Source organism: Apodemus sylvaticus, chromosome 1, assembly GCF_947179515.1.
Source record: "Apodemus sylvaticus chromosome 1, mApoSyl1.1, whole genome shotgun sequence".
NCBI classification, from domain to species: Eukaryota; Metazoa; Chordata; class Mammalia; order Rodentia; family Muridae; genus Apodemus; species Apodemus sylvaticus.
This window is the reverse complement of record NC_067472.1, coordinates 31323223-31341436: the sequence shown is the minus strand read 5'-3', so window position 1 is coordinate 31341436 and position 18214 is coordinate 31323223. Positions and strand designations below refer to the sequence as shown.

Sequence of the window (18214 nt, the reverse complement as noted above, 5' to 3'; positions counted from 1 at the left end):
TGAGTCCAGACCTGGCATTCCTCTGCTGTATATGTGTTGGGGGCCTCATATCAGCTGGTGTATGCTGCCTGGTTGGTGGTCCAGTGTCTGAGAGATCTCCAGAGGTCCAGGTTAGTTGAGACTGCTGGTTCTCCTACAGGGTCACCCTCCTCTTCAGTTTCCTCCAGCTTTTTCCTAATTCAACCACAGGGGTCAGCTGCTTCTCTGTCCATTGGTTGGGTGTAAATATCTGCATCTTACTCAGGTGCTTGTTGGATCTTTTGGGGGTAATCATGATAGGCCCCCTTTTGTGAGCACACTATAGCATCAGTAATAGTGTCAGGCCTTGGGGCCTCCCCTTGAGGTGGATCCCAATTTGGGTCTGTCACTGGACCTCCTTTTCCTCAGGCTATTCTCCATTTTTGTCCCTGCAGTTCTTTCAGACAGGAATGTGAAGGGGAGTTGGACTTTGTCAAAGGCCTTTTCAGCATCTAATGAGATTATCATGTGTTTTTCTTTCAATTTGTTTATATGGTGGATTACATTGATGGTTCATATATTGAACCATCCATGCATCTCTGGGATGCATCAAAACCATCTCTGGGATGAAGCCTACTTGATCATGGTGGATGATGTTTCCAATAATCATTTTATAAGGTGGCTTTTGGACTGTTGAGATGGCTCAATGGATGAAGGCCCTTGCTACCAAGCCTGTATTAGATGCTGGAAACTCACATGGTGGAAGAAGGGGATCAACTCTTGTGAGTTGCTCTCTGACATCATTACACATGATGTGGCACAGGCATGCATGCACACACACACACACACACACACACACACAGACCCAGTGTATAAATTTTAAGTATATAAATAACAGTGCATAAGAGCAAAGCATATAATAATCACTCACTGATCCAAACTAGCCCCATACATTTAGCTAATATTATAAACAAATGTATAATTTAAAATAATCTAAGCAAATCAATAACAAATGCTGGTTTATTTTAAGCTATTTTCAAAATGAACAGAGTGGCTTAGGAGGACTGATTCTTTTAATGATGCCATCTTTACCTCAGCAAGCCCAGGATTCTCTACTCTTTGCACCTTGTCATGGAAGGTGACACTTATCTGAAAGATCTGGGATTTCATAGGACCTGTAAGCTTCTGAATACAGTTTCTTGGGAAAAAAACTGTTTTTCAACCATTCAAGGAATGATTCTGAATAAAAAGGTCAACACACTATCATCTGCAAGCCAAGCGATGATACTACACATTTTATAAATAAAATTTTGTTAGAACACTGACACACTTACTTTTCTATGTGCTGTATATTACCTACAGCTGTTTTTAACATGTACAGCCAGGTTGAACAACTACAATAGATCACACACAGCCTGAAAAGTTAGAAGTGTTTATGTCGGACACATCACACGAACATTTTGTTAAACTATTTTCTAGATTGTTCTCTTCCTCTTACACTCCCACCATTATCCTGAATCTATCTGAACACTGCTGGTTCTAGTTTCAATACTTTGAAGTTAATCCCTTGTATGTCATGTCCTTTTGTTTCATTCACCAGTGCCTGTCTTGGACTAGGCTTGTTTTATTTTGTGGACACTCTCCTTATAAGCAGGCAAGATAATCTTTTAAAACACAAGTTGGATGTTGTCACTATTCTGTTGGCATCTTCTACCACTCTAATTTCTTCCATGTGCTTGCCTTAGGACATATGTCATATGGCTTCAATGTTCTTTACCTATGCATTCACATAGGATTTCCTTAATACCATTCAACTCTCAGATCAAGTGTATATCCTCTTTAGACAGGTCTTCTCAGAGAAGCCAATACCATTTGCTCTTTAACCCAGAGCCTTACTGATAATTTACAGTCACTCTGACTCATTCTCACCACCACCTATAAACAGCTCTATCTAAATATTGGTTGTCAACCAGTAGTAGTTCTTTGTTTACTAAAGGATCACCTGTTTATAATAGAAACTTGAAAGGAAAGAGAAGATGGATTCATCCTTTGATTTATTTATTGAAAGTCTAAGTATGTGATCAGAAGATGACAAGAAACTTTTGCCTTTTTCTGACACAATTTTTTATTTCTAACTCAAGGTGTGTTTCTTTGAGAATTCGTCGATATAAAATATAAAACATAATATTCAGAACAAAATTTTAGCTTCAGTGAATACTATACATTTTAAATCTTAATAAAGAAACACATCAGCAGAAAAACTACATATAAAATCAGGTACATCAAAGCACCTGACTTATCACTGCCAGTATCTCCCTCTCATTCCTGTGTCTTCAGCAATCGATGGGTCTATGAATTGCTCCTGCATTGAATGTCTGAGTAAAACATTACTGTATTGAAAGTTAATGTTGGTATCTCATAGATATCTAAGTTTATCAAAATAATCCATTTTGCCCTATGGAAACCAAGTTTCTATACTAAATTAATTAACCTTTCTTATAAAAGATTCTCAATTCCAAGATTATCTTAGGATCTGTCTTGTAATAAGAATCACAAACTGGTAGACATTTGACTTTTCTATTTTTAATAAATAACAGGTCATTATAAAATCTCTCACATGTTAAATATTTTCAAGCATAGTTTCTTATAAATAATTTACAATTATCAATTCACTTAGTTTAGAAAAGCTCTTCTCCATGTGAACTAAAGAAAAATAATTTTCATTTATTTAAATGATTAAAATAAATAGTTAATACATTCTCTATTTATTATATCAAATTTAAAGAACATTAATAAATGTCTGTTTAAAGCTGTATGATATTTAAAGTTTGTATAGAAAGATACCATGTAATTACAAAGCAGTATGAAAGTTAAAAATGAACCCTTAGTACAATAAATTTATCCCTTGGTATTGTTTTATAGAAAAGTTTTATATGTGGCCAAAAATTCTTAGAAGTAGAGATGTTAGTCACTAGCTTACAATCAGTGAACTTTTTATTTTTGCCTTTATGACATGACTGGGAAAAGAAATCCTTGGTTGCTCATTTGAACTAGTTGTTAAGACTATATTGCTGAAGATGCCATATATCTGGACTGCAAACTGGAACTGGGCTTGGAGCTTCCTCCATGCTGGCTAGACTTCATAGTGCTAGAAAGTACTACACAGGAATCAGGGGCTGAGACTGTCATAGCCAGTTGTTAAACCTCCATGCTACAAATATCCATCTCCCAGGCAAGATGCGCCTGCTGATGAAATAATGTCACAACTGTTAAGGAGACAACAACTCGTTCTGACTGGGTCTGAGGCCTGAACCACAGGAAGGAATTCATTTTGCTTACTGTAAACATGGTCAAAGAGCCATTTCCAAGGAGGTCTTTGATCATAGGGGTGAGCTTAATACTTTCCTTTAGCTAAATTGTGTGTCAAATTGCCTTTTAAATACATTTATAGTAACAGATAAATGCTCCTTTCAGCGTCAGTCAGAGAGCTTTTCTTTGCCATGTTGATAGTAAATGCAGAGACACATGGCTGCTTCTGATGCTAAGTATAAGTTGAGTGCTAAGACATCTATATCTCCCACCTCTGAGGCTCAGGGACCATTGCTGAAGAGGGGCTGGCAATAATGCAAGAGCCAGAAGAGAATGACCATCAAATAGTGTCTGTTGGGCTCTGCACAGCCAATGCAATCATGATCTCTCAGTATGGTAGCTGACTTTAAGAAACCTACAGTAGCTTATTAACAGTCAACCACCAATTGGTTAGAAACTGATGGAACCCTACATCTGTGCTAATAGTTCTGTGGGAGGGGCAGGCATTGTCTCCAACTGTACTCACTGAAGAGCTGACTCAGGCTTTAAGAGATATTCCAAACTCATAGTCACACAGGTGATGCTGGTTAATCAGTGGGTCTCAAACAACAACAACAACAACAAGAAGAAGAGACTACATTAAAAAAAATAAACACCAGAAAGACAGATATCCACCCAGCAGTCGGTTCAGGAGGCAACCTGCACAGGTGAGACCAGAACTGCAGATCGGAAGATCCTGTATGGAGACCTCTGTCCAAAGCCTTCCAGTTTCCACCTCCAGATCAGGAACATCCTCTGCCACAGCACACTGTCTCCAAGTGGCTCAGGAAGCCAGCTATACACCCAGCGGCATGAAGGAGACAGCCAGGACAGCCTGCATCCAGAGTTGATCAGGACCACAGAGCTACATACCCAAATACAACTACAAGAGAGTGGGTCTCCACCGCCATCTTTGCTCCTGTGACTGTGTAACAGATTGGAAGGCAGGGATCACCAGAGAAGAGGATTGCTTGGGACACACTCCACCAGGACTCCACCTGAACCCAGGAATTCAGCAGTACCACAGCAATTTGTGCCAGAGGAAATGAGGTCACCCAGGGTTGCTGAGATAGGCTTGCAGGCACACAGAAGGGGCAAGCACCAGTCAATGACAGCAGGACCAACTAACACCAGAGATAACCAGATAAAAAAGGCAAATGTAGGAACATTACTAACAGTAATCAAGGCAACATGGCACCATCTGAACACAATTCTCCCACAACAGCAAGTCTGGATACCCCAACACACCAGGAAAGCAAGATTTGGATTTAAAATCACAGGTTATGATGCTGATGGAGGGCTTAATGGAGGGCTTCAAGAAGGACATAAATAACTCCCTTAAAGAAATACAGGAGAACACAAGTAAAGAGGGAGAAGCCGTTGAAGAACTAAGGGAAAACACAACAAAACATGTGAAGGAATTAAACAAAGCTATCCAGGATCTGAAGGAGGTAGAAACAATAATGAAATCACAAAGGGAAACAACTCATAGAAAAGACATAGCCATAGCCATAGCCATAGCCATAGCCATAGCCATAGCCATAGACACAGACATAGCCATAGCCATAGCCATAGACACAGACAGAGACATAGATATAGAAAACATAGGAAAGAAGTCAGGAGTCATGGATCCAAGCATCAACAACAGAATACAAGAGATAGAAGAGAGAATCTCAGATGCAGAAGATACCATAGAAAGAATTGTTATAACAGTCAAAGAAAATACAAAATGCAAAAAGCTACTGACCCAAAACATCCAGGAAATCCAGGACAAAATGAGAGGACCAAACCTAAGGATTATAGGTAGAGAAGAGAGTGAAGATTTCCAACTTAAAGGGCCAGTAAATGTCTTCAACAAAATTATATAAGAAAACTTCCCTAACCTAAAGAAACAGATGCCCATGAACATACAAGAAGTCTACAGAACTCCAAATAGATTTGACCAGAAAAGAAATTCCTCCTGTCACATAAATAATTAAAACATCAAATAGACTAAACAAAGAATATTAAAAGCAGTAAGGGAAAAAGGCCAAGTAACATATAAAGGTAGACCTATCAGAATTACACTGGACTTCTCCCCAGAGACTATGAAAGCCATAAGAGCCTGGGCTGATGTCATGTAGACCCTAAGGGAACACAAATGCCAATCCAGAATGCTATATTCAGCAAATCTCTCAATTACCAAAGATGGAGAAACCAAGGTATTTCATGACAAAAACAAATTTACACAGTATCTTTCCACAAATCCAGCCCTTCAAAGGATAATGAATGGAAAACACCAACAAAAGGAGGGAAATGACACCATGGAAAAAGCAAGAAATTAACATAATTTTTTAACATAAAAGAAGATAACCACACAAACATAAAAATCACATCAAAAATAGCAGGAAGCAACAATCATTACTCCGTAAGATCTCTTAACATCAATGGACTCAATTCCCAAATAAAAAGCCATAGACTAACAGACTGGATTCATAAACAAGACCCAATATTTTCCTGCATACAGGAAATGCAATTCAGTGTCAAAGACAAACACTACCTCAGAGTAAAAGGCTGGAAAACAGTTTTCCAAGCAAATGGTCCCAGGATACAAGCTGGAGTAGCCATGCTAATATCCAATAAAATAGACTATCAACCAAAAGTCATCAAAAAAGACACAGAAAGACACTTTATACTCATCAAAGGAAATATCTACCAGGAAGAACTCTCAATTTTCAACAGCTCTGCCCCCAAAACAAGGGCACCCTCATTTGTAAAGGAAACTTTACTAAAGCTTAAAGTACACATTGCATCCCACACAATAATTGTGGGTGACTTCAATACCCCACTCTCCTCAATGGACAGATCAGAGAAGCACAAACTAAACAGAGACACAGTGAAACTAACAGAAGTTTTGGGCCAAATGGATTTAATAGATATCTATAGAACATTTCATCATAAATCAAAAGAATATATGTTCTTCTCAGCACCTCATGGTACCTTCTCCAAAATTGACCATATAATTGGTCACAAAACAGACCTCAACAGATATAAGAAGACTGAACTAATTCCATGCCTCCTATCAGATCACTATGGAGTATGGTCTTCAATAGTAAGAAAAACAACAGAAAGCCCACATACACATGGAAGTGGAATAATGTTCTACTCAATGATACCTTGGTCAAGGAAGAAATAAGGAAAGAAATCAAAGTATTTTTAAAATTTAATGAAAATGGAGGCACAACATACCCAAATTTCTGGGACACAATGAAAGCAGTGCTAAGAGGAAAACTCATAGCTGAGTGCCTCCAAAAAGAAGCTGGAGAGAGCATACACCAGCAGTTTAACAGCACACCTGAAAGCTTTAGAACAGAAAGAAGCTAATACACCCAAGAGGAGTAGAAAGCAGGAAATCATCAAACACAGGGCTGATATCAACCAAGTTGAAACAAAAGGAACTAAACAAAGAATCAACAAAACCTGGAGCTAGTTCTTTGAGAAAAGCAACAAGATAGATAAACCTTTAGCCAGACTAACCACAGGCCACAGAGACAGTATCCAAATTAACAAAATCAGAAATGAAAAGGGAGAAATAACAATAGAAACTGAGGAAATTAAAAAAATTATCAGATCCTACTACAAAAGCATATATTCAACAATTGAAAACAACTGGAAAATCTGAATGAAATGGACAATTTTCTAGACAGATACCAACTACCAAAATTTAATCAGGATCAGATAGACCATCTAAATGGTCCCATAACCCCTAAAGAATTAGAAGTGATCACTGACAGTCTCCCAACTGAAAAAGCACAGGATCTGATAGTTTTAGTGCAGAATTCTATCAGACCTTCAAAGGAGACCTAAACCAATACTCTTCAACTATTCCACAAAATAGAAACAGAAAGAACATTACCCAACTTGTTCTATGAGGCCACAATTTCACTGATACCAAAACCACACAAAGATCCAACAAAAAAATGAGAACCTTAGACCAATTTCCCTTATGAATATTGATGCAAAAACACTCAATAAAATTCTTGCCAACCGAATCCAAGAACACATCAAAGCTATCATTCACCATGATCAAGTAGGCTTCATCCCAGGGATGCAGGGATGGTTTAATATACGGAAATCCGTCAATGTAATCCACTACATAAACAAACTCAATGAAAAAACCATATGATCATTTCATTAGATGCTGAAAAAAGCATTTGACAAAATTCAGCATCCTTTCATGTTAAAGGTCTTGGAAAGAACAGGAATTCAAGGCCCATACCTAAACATAATAAAAGCAATATACAGCAAACCAGTAGCCAACATCAAACAACAACAACAACAAGAGACTACATTAAAAATTAAGCACCAGAAATTACTTCTCTAACAGTATAGAGACTGGATGTCAAGAAACCAAGGATCAGCAAGGGTTGATTTCTTGTGAGGCTTTTCTTGTTCTCTCTGTGTTCTCACACAGCGTTACAATGTGTGTTTCTGACTGTTACAAGGACTCCAATCCTACGGGATTAGAATATTATATACAACAACCTTATTTAACGTTAATTACTTCTTTTTTAATTATATATTTTTATTTTCTATATAATTTGTTTACATTCCAAATGATTTCCCCTTTCCCAGTTCCCCCCTCCACATATGTCCCATAAGCCTTCTTCTCTCCATCCATTCTCCAATCACCTCTCTCCTTTTTCTCTGTCCTGATACTCCCCTCCAATGCTAGATCCATCCTTTCCAGGATCAGGACCCTCTCCTTACTTCTTCATGGGAGTCATTTGTTATGCTAATTGTGCCTTGGGTATTCAGAGCTTCTGGATTAATTAATATCCACTTATCAGAGATTGCATTCCATGTGTATTCTTTTGTGATTGGGTTATTTCATTCACTAAGGATGATATTTTCCAGATCCAACCATTTGCCTAAAAATTTCATGAATTCATTGTTTTTAATTGCTGATATTGTGTAAATATACCACATATTCTGTATCCATTCCTCCACTGAGGGACATCTAAACAAAGAATTTTCACCTGAAGAAATTTGGATGGCCGAGAAGCACCTTAAGAAATGCTCAACATCATTAGTCATTAGGGAAATGCAAATCAAAACAACCCTGAGATTTCACCTTACACCAGTCAGAATGGCTGAGGTTAAAAACTCAGGAGACAGCAGGTATTGGCAAGGAAGTGGAGAAAGAGGAACATTCCTCCACTGCTGGTGGGGTTGTAAGATGGTACAACCACTTTGGAAATCAGTCTGGCACTTCCTCAGAAAACTGGACATGGCACTTCCAGAGGACCCTGCTATACCTCTTCTGGGCATATACCCAGAGGATTCCCCAGCATCCAATAAAGACTCGTGGTCCATTATGCTCATAGCAGCCTTATTTATAATAGCCAGAAGCTGGAAAGAACCCAGATGTCCGTTAATTACTTCTTTTATGACTGTGTAAATATAGTGACATTAGGTGTTAGGACCTCAATGCACAGATCAAAAGATATAATTAGTCTATAATAAGCACAATGAAGAAGTACTAGGGGCAAACTGGAAGATACATTTTCTTGTGTCACTTTTTTGGGGGGGGATGTTTGCTTCTATAATTTTTTAAGTTAATATAATGTACACTTAAAATTCATATTGCATACTCCTTGTACATAGTATTATGTTACTTAAAGACATTTTCATATGTATACTGTACACTGAAGAAATAAAAAAAACCCACAACTTTCTTGGATTTAGGCATAGCTATAAGACTACTAACACTTTCAAAACAAATTCAAAACAAAAAATCAAACTTATTGTTAATAACTTATTGTTAACAATTATGATGACCACTTAGGATTTAATATGTTTTAAATTCAAAAGTGGTGATAGCAAAATTAAAATGTTGCAAATCCCCACCACATCATGAGCATTAGCTCAAAGATGTTCTCATGAGGGGACTACAAACTGTCCAGCAACTAAACACGAGAGCTTTGAGAGCCGGTCCGCTTTCTCTAGCCAGCCACTCTGATGGAAACATTATCTTCTTGTTTCTAGGGCTTCTCCTCCTCACTCATCAAGGTCAATTCAAGTATTAGTTCCCAACATCTGTCTCAAACCTCAGGTTTACTTTCAGGTTTAAATTTTCTTTTATTTCTTCAGTGTGTGTGTGTGTGTGTGTGTGTGTGTGTGTCCATGTGTACACACATGCATGCTTGTCCACTGTAGCCAGGAGAGGCTGTCAGATCCTCTGGAGGTAGTTATAGGTGATTGTGAGAACTACCCAATGTGGGAGCTGAGAACTGAACTCAGGTCCCCTGGAAGGGCTGAAGGCAGTCGGCCTCTGAAACATCTCTGTTCCCTTTGTATTTTCCACACATTCTTTCATCTTTCTCCTCTAGACTCTTATTCCTCCAGCAATACCTTTTCTACAGATTGTCTCACTGTGGACTCTTTATGTCAATAAAGAGAATAGTGTCTCTAACCCTATACCATAATATACCCTTTGTGGCCAGACAGCCGGTTAAAATAGAGTCCTACTGTCCCACAACCTTTTCCACTTTACTCTTCAACATACTGAAAGCTAGCGTTTCTTTCATCTTCCCTTCATCCTGATTCTAACTTTCCATCAGAAAGAGTGGTCCTTACTATTGGTCTGACAGTATTTTCACAGGCCCCTTCTCTGTGTGTTGTCTGAGCTTCCAGAGGAGAAGAGAAGCACTCCTCGGATGTGGGGATTTGAGTTTGCAGAGCACCACTGGCTGCTGCTTTGTGCCTGACTGGATTTCCTCATTTTCATCTTCTCCAGATGTCCTTCAATCTCTCTCAGCACATGCCATGTACATGTCTCCCTCTGCCATCTTATTAATGTAAGTTAATGAATTATTTGTCTTTGTTATATGTAGAGAGCCTTATTGAGGTGCCATGCCACCTGACAGGAACTTTTAACATCAACCAATGTGAAGTTCCTCTCCTAGCCTTTGAGTGGGAACTCCTGTGTTAGCCATAATCCCTTCCACCTAGGGTGGAGTGCTCAGACCAAGGTGAAGCCTATTGTTCTTCAAGGACCTGCAGTTTCCTGAAAAACACTAGCCACCTGTGGAGCAACTGAACCAGTTCTGCTGAGAAGCTTCCAGCCCTTTTTCCCTGCCTATATATTGGGAGATCTTCATTAAATTTTGAGACCTTGAATAGCAGGTGTTATCTTGGTCTCCCTCTCTTTTTTGCTGCCTTCCCATACATTCCCAGCTTCCCTTCCAGGTAACCCATTGGATGTAACTGTGGGCAGTTACAGTTATCTTTTACTAATCGACCAATAGAGTTATTTTCCTTAAATACCTAAGGTCTTGCATGTATTTAATCTTTTATGCTAGCTTTATCTCACGGAAACTTCACACCTCTACAAGGTACCCATGGTTCTTGAACTAGTGTTGAAAATACTTGATTCTGTACTTCATGAGGAGTCTGTTTTATGATTTCCTACACTCCTCTAACCTGGTGTTTCTGGTCAGATAATTCTCCTTCTATAGAGAGATGCCCAGGGCATTATATGATGTTTAGGAGAAGTTCTGACCTCTGTCTACAAGACATGAGCAGCAAATCTACTGTAATAACAAAACTGCCTCTGGACACTGCCAGTGTCCCCAGGTTAGCAACAGTAGACATGAGACACAGCTTGGAAAAGTTATAAAAATGAACCAGAGACTATACCTTAGGGAAATAATTCCATGTTACTAAGATCTGGTTCTTATGTAGTACACTAGTCAAACCTCTCTTTAAATGTTCTGAATGGCTATGTTTGCTCTAAGTCATCTGTTCAGATCTTTACACTTCTATTGAACTCTTCAGATCCACATATCTGCCACTTCTGAGTGTGTTACCTGTATCTCACTTACAGATCATATTGGACTTACCCATAGCTGCATATACCAGCTTCTCTCCATACCAGTTCTTATGCCTCCCATATTCCTAATTACCTTATTGCTTACTGCAATTCAGAATGCAAATCTTGGTCTTCTCTACCAAGTCTCATTTTTCCTGGAACCCCTCAAGCCTACCTTTGCAATCTCCTTTGAACTCTTAGCCCCTTTTTGGCTCTTACTCAGACTACTTAGAGCTTTCTTATATACATTTGAGCACTTTTATTCTATTTGTCTTTTTAAAAAAATCCCCCAAAGAGAATCAAGGTTACCACTTAATTTGTTGGAAGGAAGGCAATAACCAAAAGAAGGTACAGAAGGCAGATAACCCTGAAATTCTACCTAGGGAGATGACTCTGCCCAAGTCTTTGAGTTTCTCTAGTTCTCAGTTGAACTCTCTTTCTAGAATTCCTTGTTTGGTGATTTCTGCCCTCCCCCCTCCCCCCCCTACCACCACAGGGCTATTATGAGGATTAACAGATGATGATATTGAAATAAAATATCCCCTGGGGTGAAGATACCAGTGACACACCCTGACGTCCTTACATCTTCTCTGAACTAGTGCTGAAAGAAGACAACTGATTGTTACAAGTTGACCTCAAATGTACAAGATGGCAAAGCATACATGATGATGTCTCATCATGAAAGTGTGCTTCCTAAAATAAGTAAATCTACAAGCTCAACGTCACAAGCACACACACACACACACACACACACACACACACATGCATACACACACATCCCCAAATCACATGCAGGGACTCCTATTCATGAATTAGCTTTCCTCAGCTTTTCCCTTCCCCCCACTCATGGCCCTATCTGTCATCAATACACTGAATCTTCTCAGGTCTGTTATCTGGTTCTGTAGCATGTTACTCACTTGGGTAATTTCCATCATTTCGCCAGTAGGCCTTTCCTTCCCTGGCACCCTGCTCACCTTTAGTATTTACTTTTGACACTTCAAAAGAAGCTCATCTTGACTTTTACTCTTCTTTTAAATTTTATGAAGCCTTTAAAATATATTTATTCTTCCCTAGGACAAAGATGCAATTGGCAAACAATGCACAACTCTTCCATAGCTTCAGTTGTTGATAACTAAACTTCATGCAGCAGCCAGAAGAAAAGAAAAATGTTAAATGTAGTCTCTTAGGGTTGTGGTAGATTTGGGCTGACTCAGCACAAATTTTTGCCTGTTTTTCAGTTATTTCACTGGAAAAATGTAAGCTGGCTGTGGTGGTATACTGTAATACATTCTCACGGTTGCCACACAGGGACATGCTGTGTAATGGTTCTAGAAAGTCATTTTTAAAACATGCTGACCTTGTACTCAGTAATTTTCCCACTGTGTGTCTCTTCAGGGAAATACTTCTGAAGGCATGTAAAGCTGCCTGGCGCACAGAACGCTTTATAAAAATACAGATTAAAAATGACTTAAATGTCTAAGCACAGCCAAAGGTGTAAGAAGGCAACGAGACTGAGTAATGCTTAGAATGAATGGTCAGTGTGATGTATTAAGTCAGGACTCAGTGTTATGGACTTTATTTAAATGTTATGCATTTTGGGGCGTAGCAAGGGCTTTCTGAAGCTTTATTCATTTGAAGAGGAAGCAAACCATTTCTTGCAGATATTCTGTGAGAGAAATGATGTGTTTAATTAGTCCTTATATGTGTATCTACTTCTGTGTAAACCTTAGCAAATATTTAATGTGTTAGTGTTATCGATGTGTGTGGACAAAGCTGGAAAAAAAATCTAGGTAGAATGACCCACTTAATTAAATATACTAACAGTTGATTAAATTTACTATAATTTAATATATATTTATGTTTTTCTGAGTCTCCTCTTCAGTGGTTATATATGTATGACTATATACACAGAGTATATTGGAGATGCAGACACAGAGAGAGAACATCCTGTGAAAACAGAGAAATAAGACTCATTAACTGCTGTTGCTCAGTTTCTTTCTCAATGATAACGTATTATCCATCTCCAATTCAGCTAGCAAGACAGTACCTTCCTTGTCAATCACCTTATCATGATTGGCCTTGGTTAGTCTGCTATCTATTCAAATTAACTCAATCTCTTGGCTGTAGAAGGGCTTGTAGATAAGGTGACCTCTGTATTTCATCCAGAGAGATAAGTTCTGAAAGGGCTCCCATTGTAACACTTGGTCAGGGATGAGGTGTCCCTGTTTGAGGCTGAAGCTAATTTGACTCATGTTCTCCCACTTTGTGCTTCAGATGGGTGCCAACTGTGAGACAGACTGAAAAGAAAAGGAACGCCTTAGATCTTTTATGACCGAGCTGGGTCTATAATGACCGTCTCATCATGAAAGTGTGCTTCTTAAAATAAGCAAATATACTTAACTCTACCAAAAAAATGTGCAGTATCTGGAGCAGATTTCAACTGTAATGATTTTTACCATTTTTTAAAAATCTTATTGTTAAACTTCTACCTGAAAGTGCCCCTGGCCTCTGACCTGCCTCTCCAGTACCCCAAACCACTACAGAAAGCATTAGAATTGTACCACTCCCAAATAAACAGTGAGAACCACTGCTCAGATTGCCAAATGCAAAACTTCCTAAAAACTTGTTTTAGGATTGCTGCTTAATGTTTAAATTTTAGAAAATAAAATGTATTATTTCAGCTTTTCAATTATCCATTCATGTCAATACCCACGAGTCTCAAAGCATTGCTGAGCTTTCAAACAAATTTTAAAACATTGGATAAAAATGCAAGCTTCAGATACACTGTAAACTTTCAAGTACTTGCTGGGAACATGGAATTATTTATTACTATATAACACAAAATAATGACCTAAGAAAGCAAGGCCTATTAAATTTTTAGGAATTTACGAACTCCAGTGTCAACTTGCATCTGTCTTCTAAGCAAATCAAATCATTTTTAAGTAGTAGTGATCGTCTTATTCTGAGAACCCAGATGGACCCAAAGTTAGAACGTCCATAGCTGAAGAGGTCATTCTCTCTGTTGTTAACTGACTTTCTTTCACACAGCATTGAGTACCTACAGACAGACGTCCACAGAGTCCCCAGATAAGAAATATTCCTCACTTGCAACATTTAACACTCACCCAAATCTGCTTTAGGCTCAAGTCTAAAACTCTCAACCTGAAGAGACATTCCTTAGGCTGTTGTGACTTTAATAATAGTCTGTGCCAGTTCTCGGTATTGTAACCAATCATGCCCTGCTCTCTTCAATGACACATACATGATACAGTAACAACAGCTCTCCATTGGTCCCATAGTTTCCAGAGAATGAGAGAAGCTTCTTTGAGACACTAGGAGATTACTTTTAAAGATCTGGATTTATTGGTTTTCTACTTCATGTGTAAGGCAGCTTTATCTCTGTATGTGTGTGCATATCTATATGTATGTATTTCTGTACATATGTATGCATATGAATACCTGGTGCTGTCCGAAACCACTAATTCACTTCTGCTCTGCTCCTATTTTCTCTCTTAAATGGAGAGAATGTTTTATTCTGCAGAAGTCCAGCATACTGGGGTCTACCATCTACAAAGATGGATAGACCCCGAAGTGAGCTCACAGGCCCAATTTAAAGCTCATTAGGAGAATTCCAGGGATGGGTACATGACTTCTATCCTTATCAGTTGGCTCTATCTCTAGGAATATTGCAGAACCATTGCTGGGGCGTGGAGGGCTGAAATCTGTCATAGAGTCAGCCAGCCTAACCCATCTCAACAGCTGGTTATTAATCTATTTAAATTATTTAACTCTGTTTGGTTTAATTTTGCTGATTATATGCACCTAGAAATGCATCCACTTCATTTAGATTCTCAAGCTAGAAGGATACAAGCCTTCTGGGCATGTCCTTCCTAAGGGTTTTCTGAATTTTATTGGTATCTGCTGTACTGCCCCCCTTTTCTTCTCTAATTTTATTATTTTGGGTTCTTCTTCCTTTTGGTTAGTTTTCCTTAGTCTTTGTCCAACTCTTCAAAGAACCAACATTTCGGCTTACTCATTCTTTGTGTATTTTTTTTTTAATTTCTAATTCACTTCTACTCTGCTCCTATTTTAATTATTTCTGCTTACTATTTTAGATTTGGCTTTTTCTTGCTTTTCTATGGCCTTGAGGTGCAGCACTAAGTTATTTGAGATCTCTCTGATTTTTTTCTTTTAATGTAGGCATTTATAAGATTCCTATGATTGGTTTTTTTTTATGCCCTAGGTTTGAGAATATGCTAAGTTTTGTCATTTCTCACCAAGATATTAATGATGTTGGAATATTAACAGAGTCCAAAGGTTTCTGAGAGAAACCATTCATATATTTGCCTTGAAATTTCATAAATGTCAGGTATGTGGCCAGGGATGGCTAATGCATGAAAGATCAGCAGAGAGCTCAGGTCCAGTGGCTGAGTTGAATCTGGGACTCCTCCCTCCGGGGGCATCCCAGCCAGGGGTGCTATCTGTCATTGCTGGAGGGACCAGCATTAGTAGACTTCCTGTGACCACTTTAAGGCACTTGGACAAGCCATCATTAGGAAGTGCTGCCCCTCCATCCCTTTTCCATGACTTTAAACCACACTGACTCCTCATGAAAGCCTTTTGTTTTATGGAAATGTGCTTATTTTGTCATTGGAGCGTACTCATTAAAGACAGGCTAAAATTCAACTCACATCATTAAGCTAAACTAACACAGTCTTTCTTCTAAACTTGTGGATTTTATCTTTCCTATTTAAAGTGTCTTCGAAAAGCATACTAGGCAGTAAGAGATCCATTTTTAAAAATGAGGAGGCTAAATGATGGCAGCAGAGAGCATTCTAACAAGGCTCATTTGTTTTCTTGTAATCACCCTGCCAATATCCTCACATCACCCCAATATTCTTTCCGGAAAAAATGAACCAAAACAAAATTCACTCAGATCATAGGAAAAGCTAAGGCCATGACATATTTTAAGTTTCTCACCCTCTCACTTAGGTAATATGGCCACAGGTAATGTGACATATGAAGTTCCAGTAGTCCTATCTTATAGACATGCTATACATGCTATATACATGCTATATATTGCAAGCTATACAAAGAAGAAAACAATGGTGACCTAGGTAGATAAATTACCACTGCTACATAATCCATAATCTCTAAATCTTTCCTCTAGGATTCCCCTCACCCCCTGGCCATTCCCTGACAGTACCTGCCAACCAAAAACAGCTTTCTGGATTTCCACTCGCTTTCTAGTCTTCAGGGGACATATCATCAAAATCAGATTACTCTTGCCCAGAAATATCTTAATCCCAAGTTAGGCTTTACCAAAATGAATGCAAAGACTAAAGGGAAGGTCTGGAAAATAAAAGAATGGAATTAAGACCACAGAGATTAAAAAAAAATGGGTGTGTCTTCAGTGGGAACAGTAAAAAGATATGATGCCTTAGAGCAAAGGGGGTAGGATATGGGGACCTCAGACACGATGTCAAAACTGGAAAGACAGCCAGTCAGAAGGCATTAGAGGACCAACACTGGAGGATCCTAAAATAACAAATAGAAGATGAAGAAAAAATGGCCCAGGAGATGGTGTTGGAGAACACAGGAGGGTACCTGGTCATCATTTTCTGATTTGTCGATGAGCATTATTTTAAACCGAAGTCTGACATTCATGATTGGTCACAGTGGCAGTCTTTTGTTTCCCCCAAGGAAAACACAACTGCAGCTTATGTGACATGGTACCTAGCTTGTAAATTAGTGAAGGCTGCTCGTTCAGCTGTCAGTTCTAATGTCTGCCATCTGTTTGCACAGGATGATGCCCTGGTGCTCCTATAATTGGACATAAATTAGGTACCAGTGGCAGTTTTGACAGGATCCCTCCACTGCACTTAGCTTGCTCTTCCTCCTTCCCTTCCCCCCTTTCATTCTTTCTCCTCTTTCTTTCTGCTGTGGATTCAATGTTTTCTTGGAGACTCAACATCTCCCTTAAAAGTAGACTCATAAACGTCCTGGGTTCAAATACTCAACTTGTCTTTTCAGTATTTATGCTTTAAACTGGACCCCCATCTTTTCTCTTTTTTTCCTTCCTCTATTTAAGCAGCTATATTTTTACATTTATTTTATTTTAGAAATTTCTCTCTTTCTATTTTTTTTTTTTGAGACAGAGCCTCAGTGTAGCCCAGGATGAGCTGGAAATCACTACACAGCCAGGGCAGGCCTGGAGTCCATGGTTGTCCTCCTGCTTAGCCTCCTGAGTGTGTTATTATAGGCATGGGTCACCATCTCAGTTTCTATATGTATTTTTAATACACATTTTATTAATAAATTATAATATATATTTACTAGGTACAAGGAGATGTTTTAAAATATGTGTACACAACGCAGGAAAACTAATTCAAAACAGTAAGTATAAATACCCTCTCACTTCTAATTTTTATAATATCTCTAAAGTATATTTTCATTGTTAGTTTATTTATTTTGGGGGACACAGGTTCTGTACATTTAACCCAAGGTTGTTTTGACTCTCTATATTATGCTGGCCTTAAATTCATGATCTGTCTGCCTCAGCCTTCCATCTCACTATTGTTTTCTCTACATACATAAAACAACAGCTAGATGTGGTGGTGCACACCTTTAATCCAAGAATTCAGAAGGCAGAGGCACACAGATCTCCATGGGTTTGCAGCCAACCTGATCCATAGAGTCAGTTCTAGGTCAGTCAGAGCTTCACAGAGAGATGTGTCTCAAAAGCAAAACAGTAAGAACAACAACAACCAACTACCATTATTTCTAACAGTTACTCTACAGTGCTGCATATCTTAAGGCCCATTCCTCCTCTCTATCTACTGGCTTCTGATAGCCGCCATTTTATGCTTCCCTTCTGAGTTCCATACTTGAGCTCAGGTGGTGTTTTCTTTCTTTGCATTGATAATTTCATTTAACAGTCTTCATTTAACGTATTGTACTTTATATAGTACTTCATACAGTCTACCATTTGTTATTTGTTAAAGGAACACTATTTTTGCATTAAGTATTGTTAGAGTGGCTGTAATAGCAAAATTT

The 18214-nt window shown here is 38.6% G+C and overlaps 1 protein-coding gene across 3 annotated transcripts in view; it reads right to left on the bottom strand.

Moving 5' to 3' along the window:
* The window catches only part of Prkg1 (protein kinase cGMP-dependent 1), a 1198874-nt gene that overhangs the window by 124307 nt on the left and 1056353 nt on the right, over positions 1-18214 (bottom strand). The window lies entirely within an intron of this gene.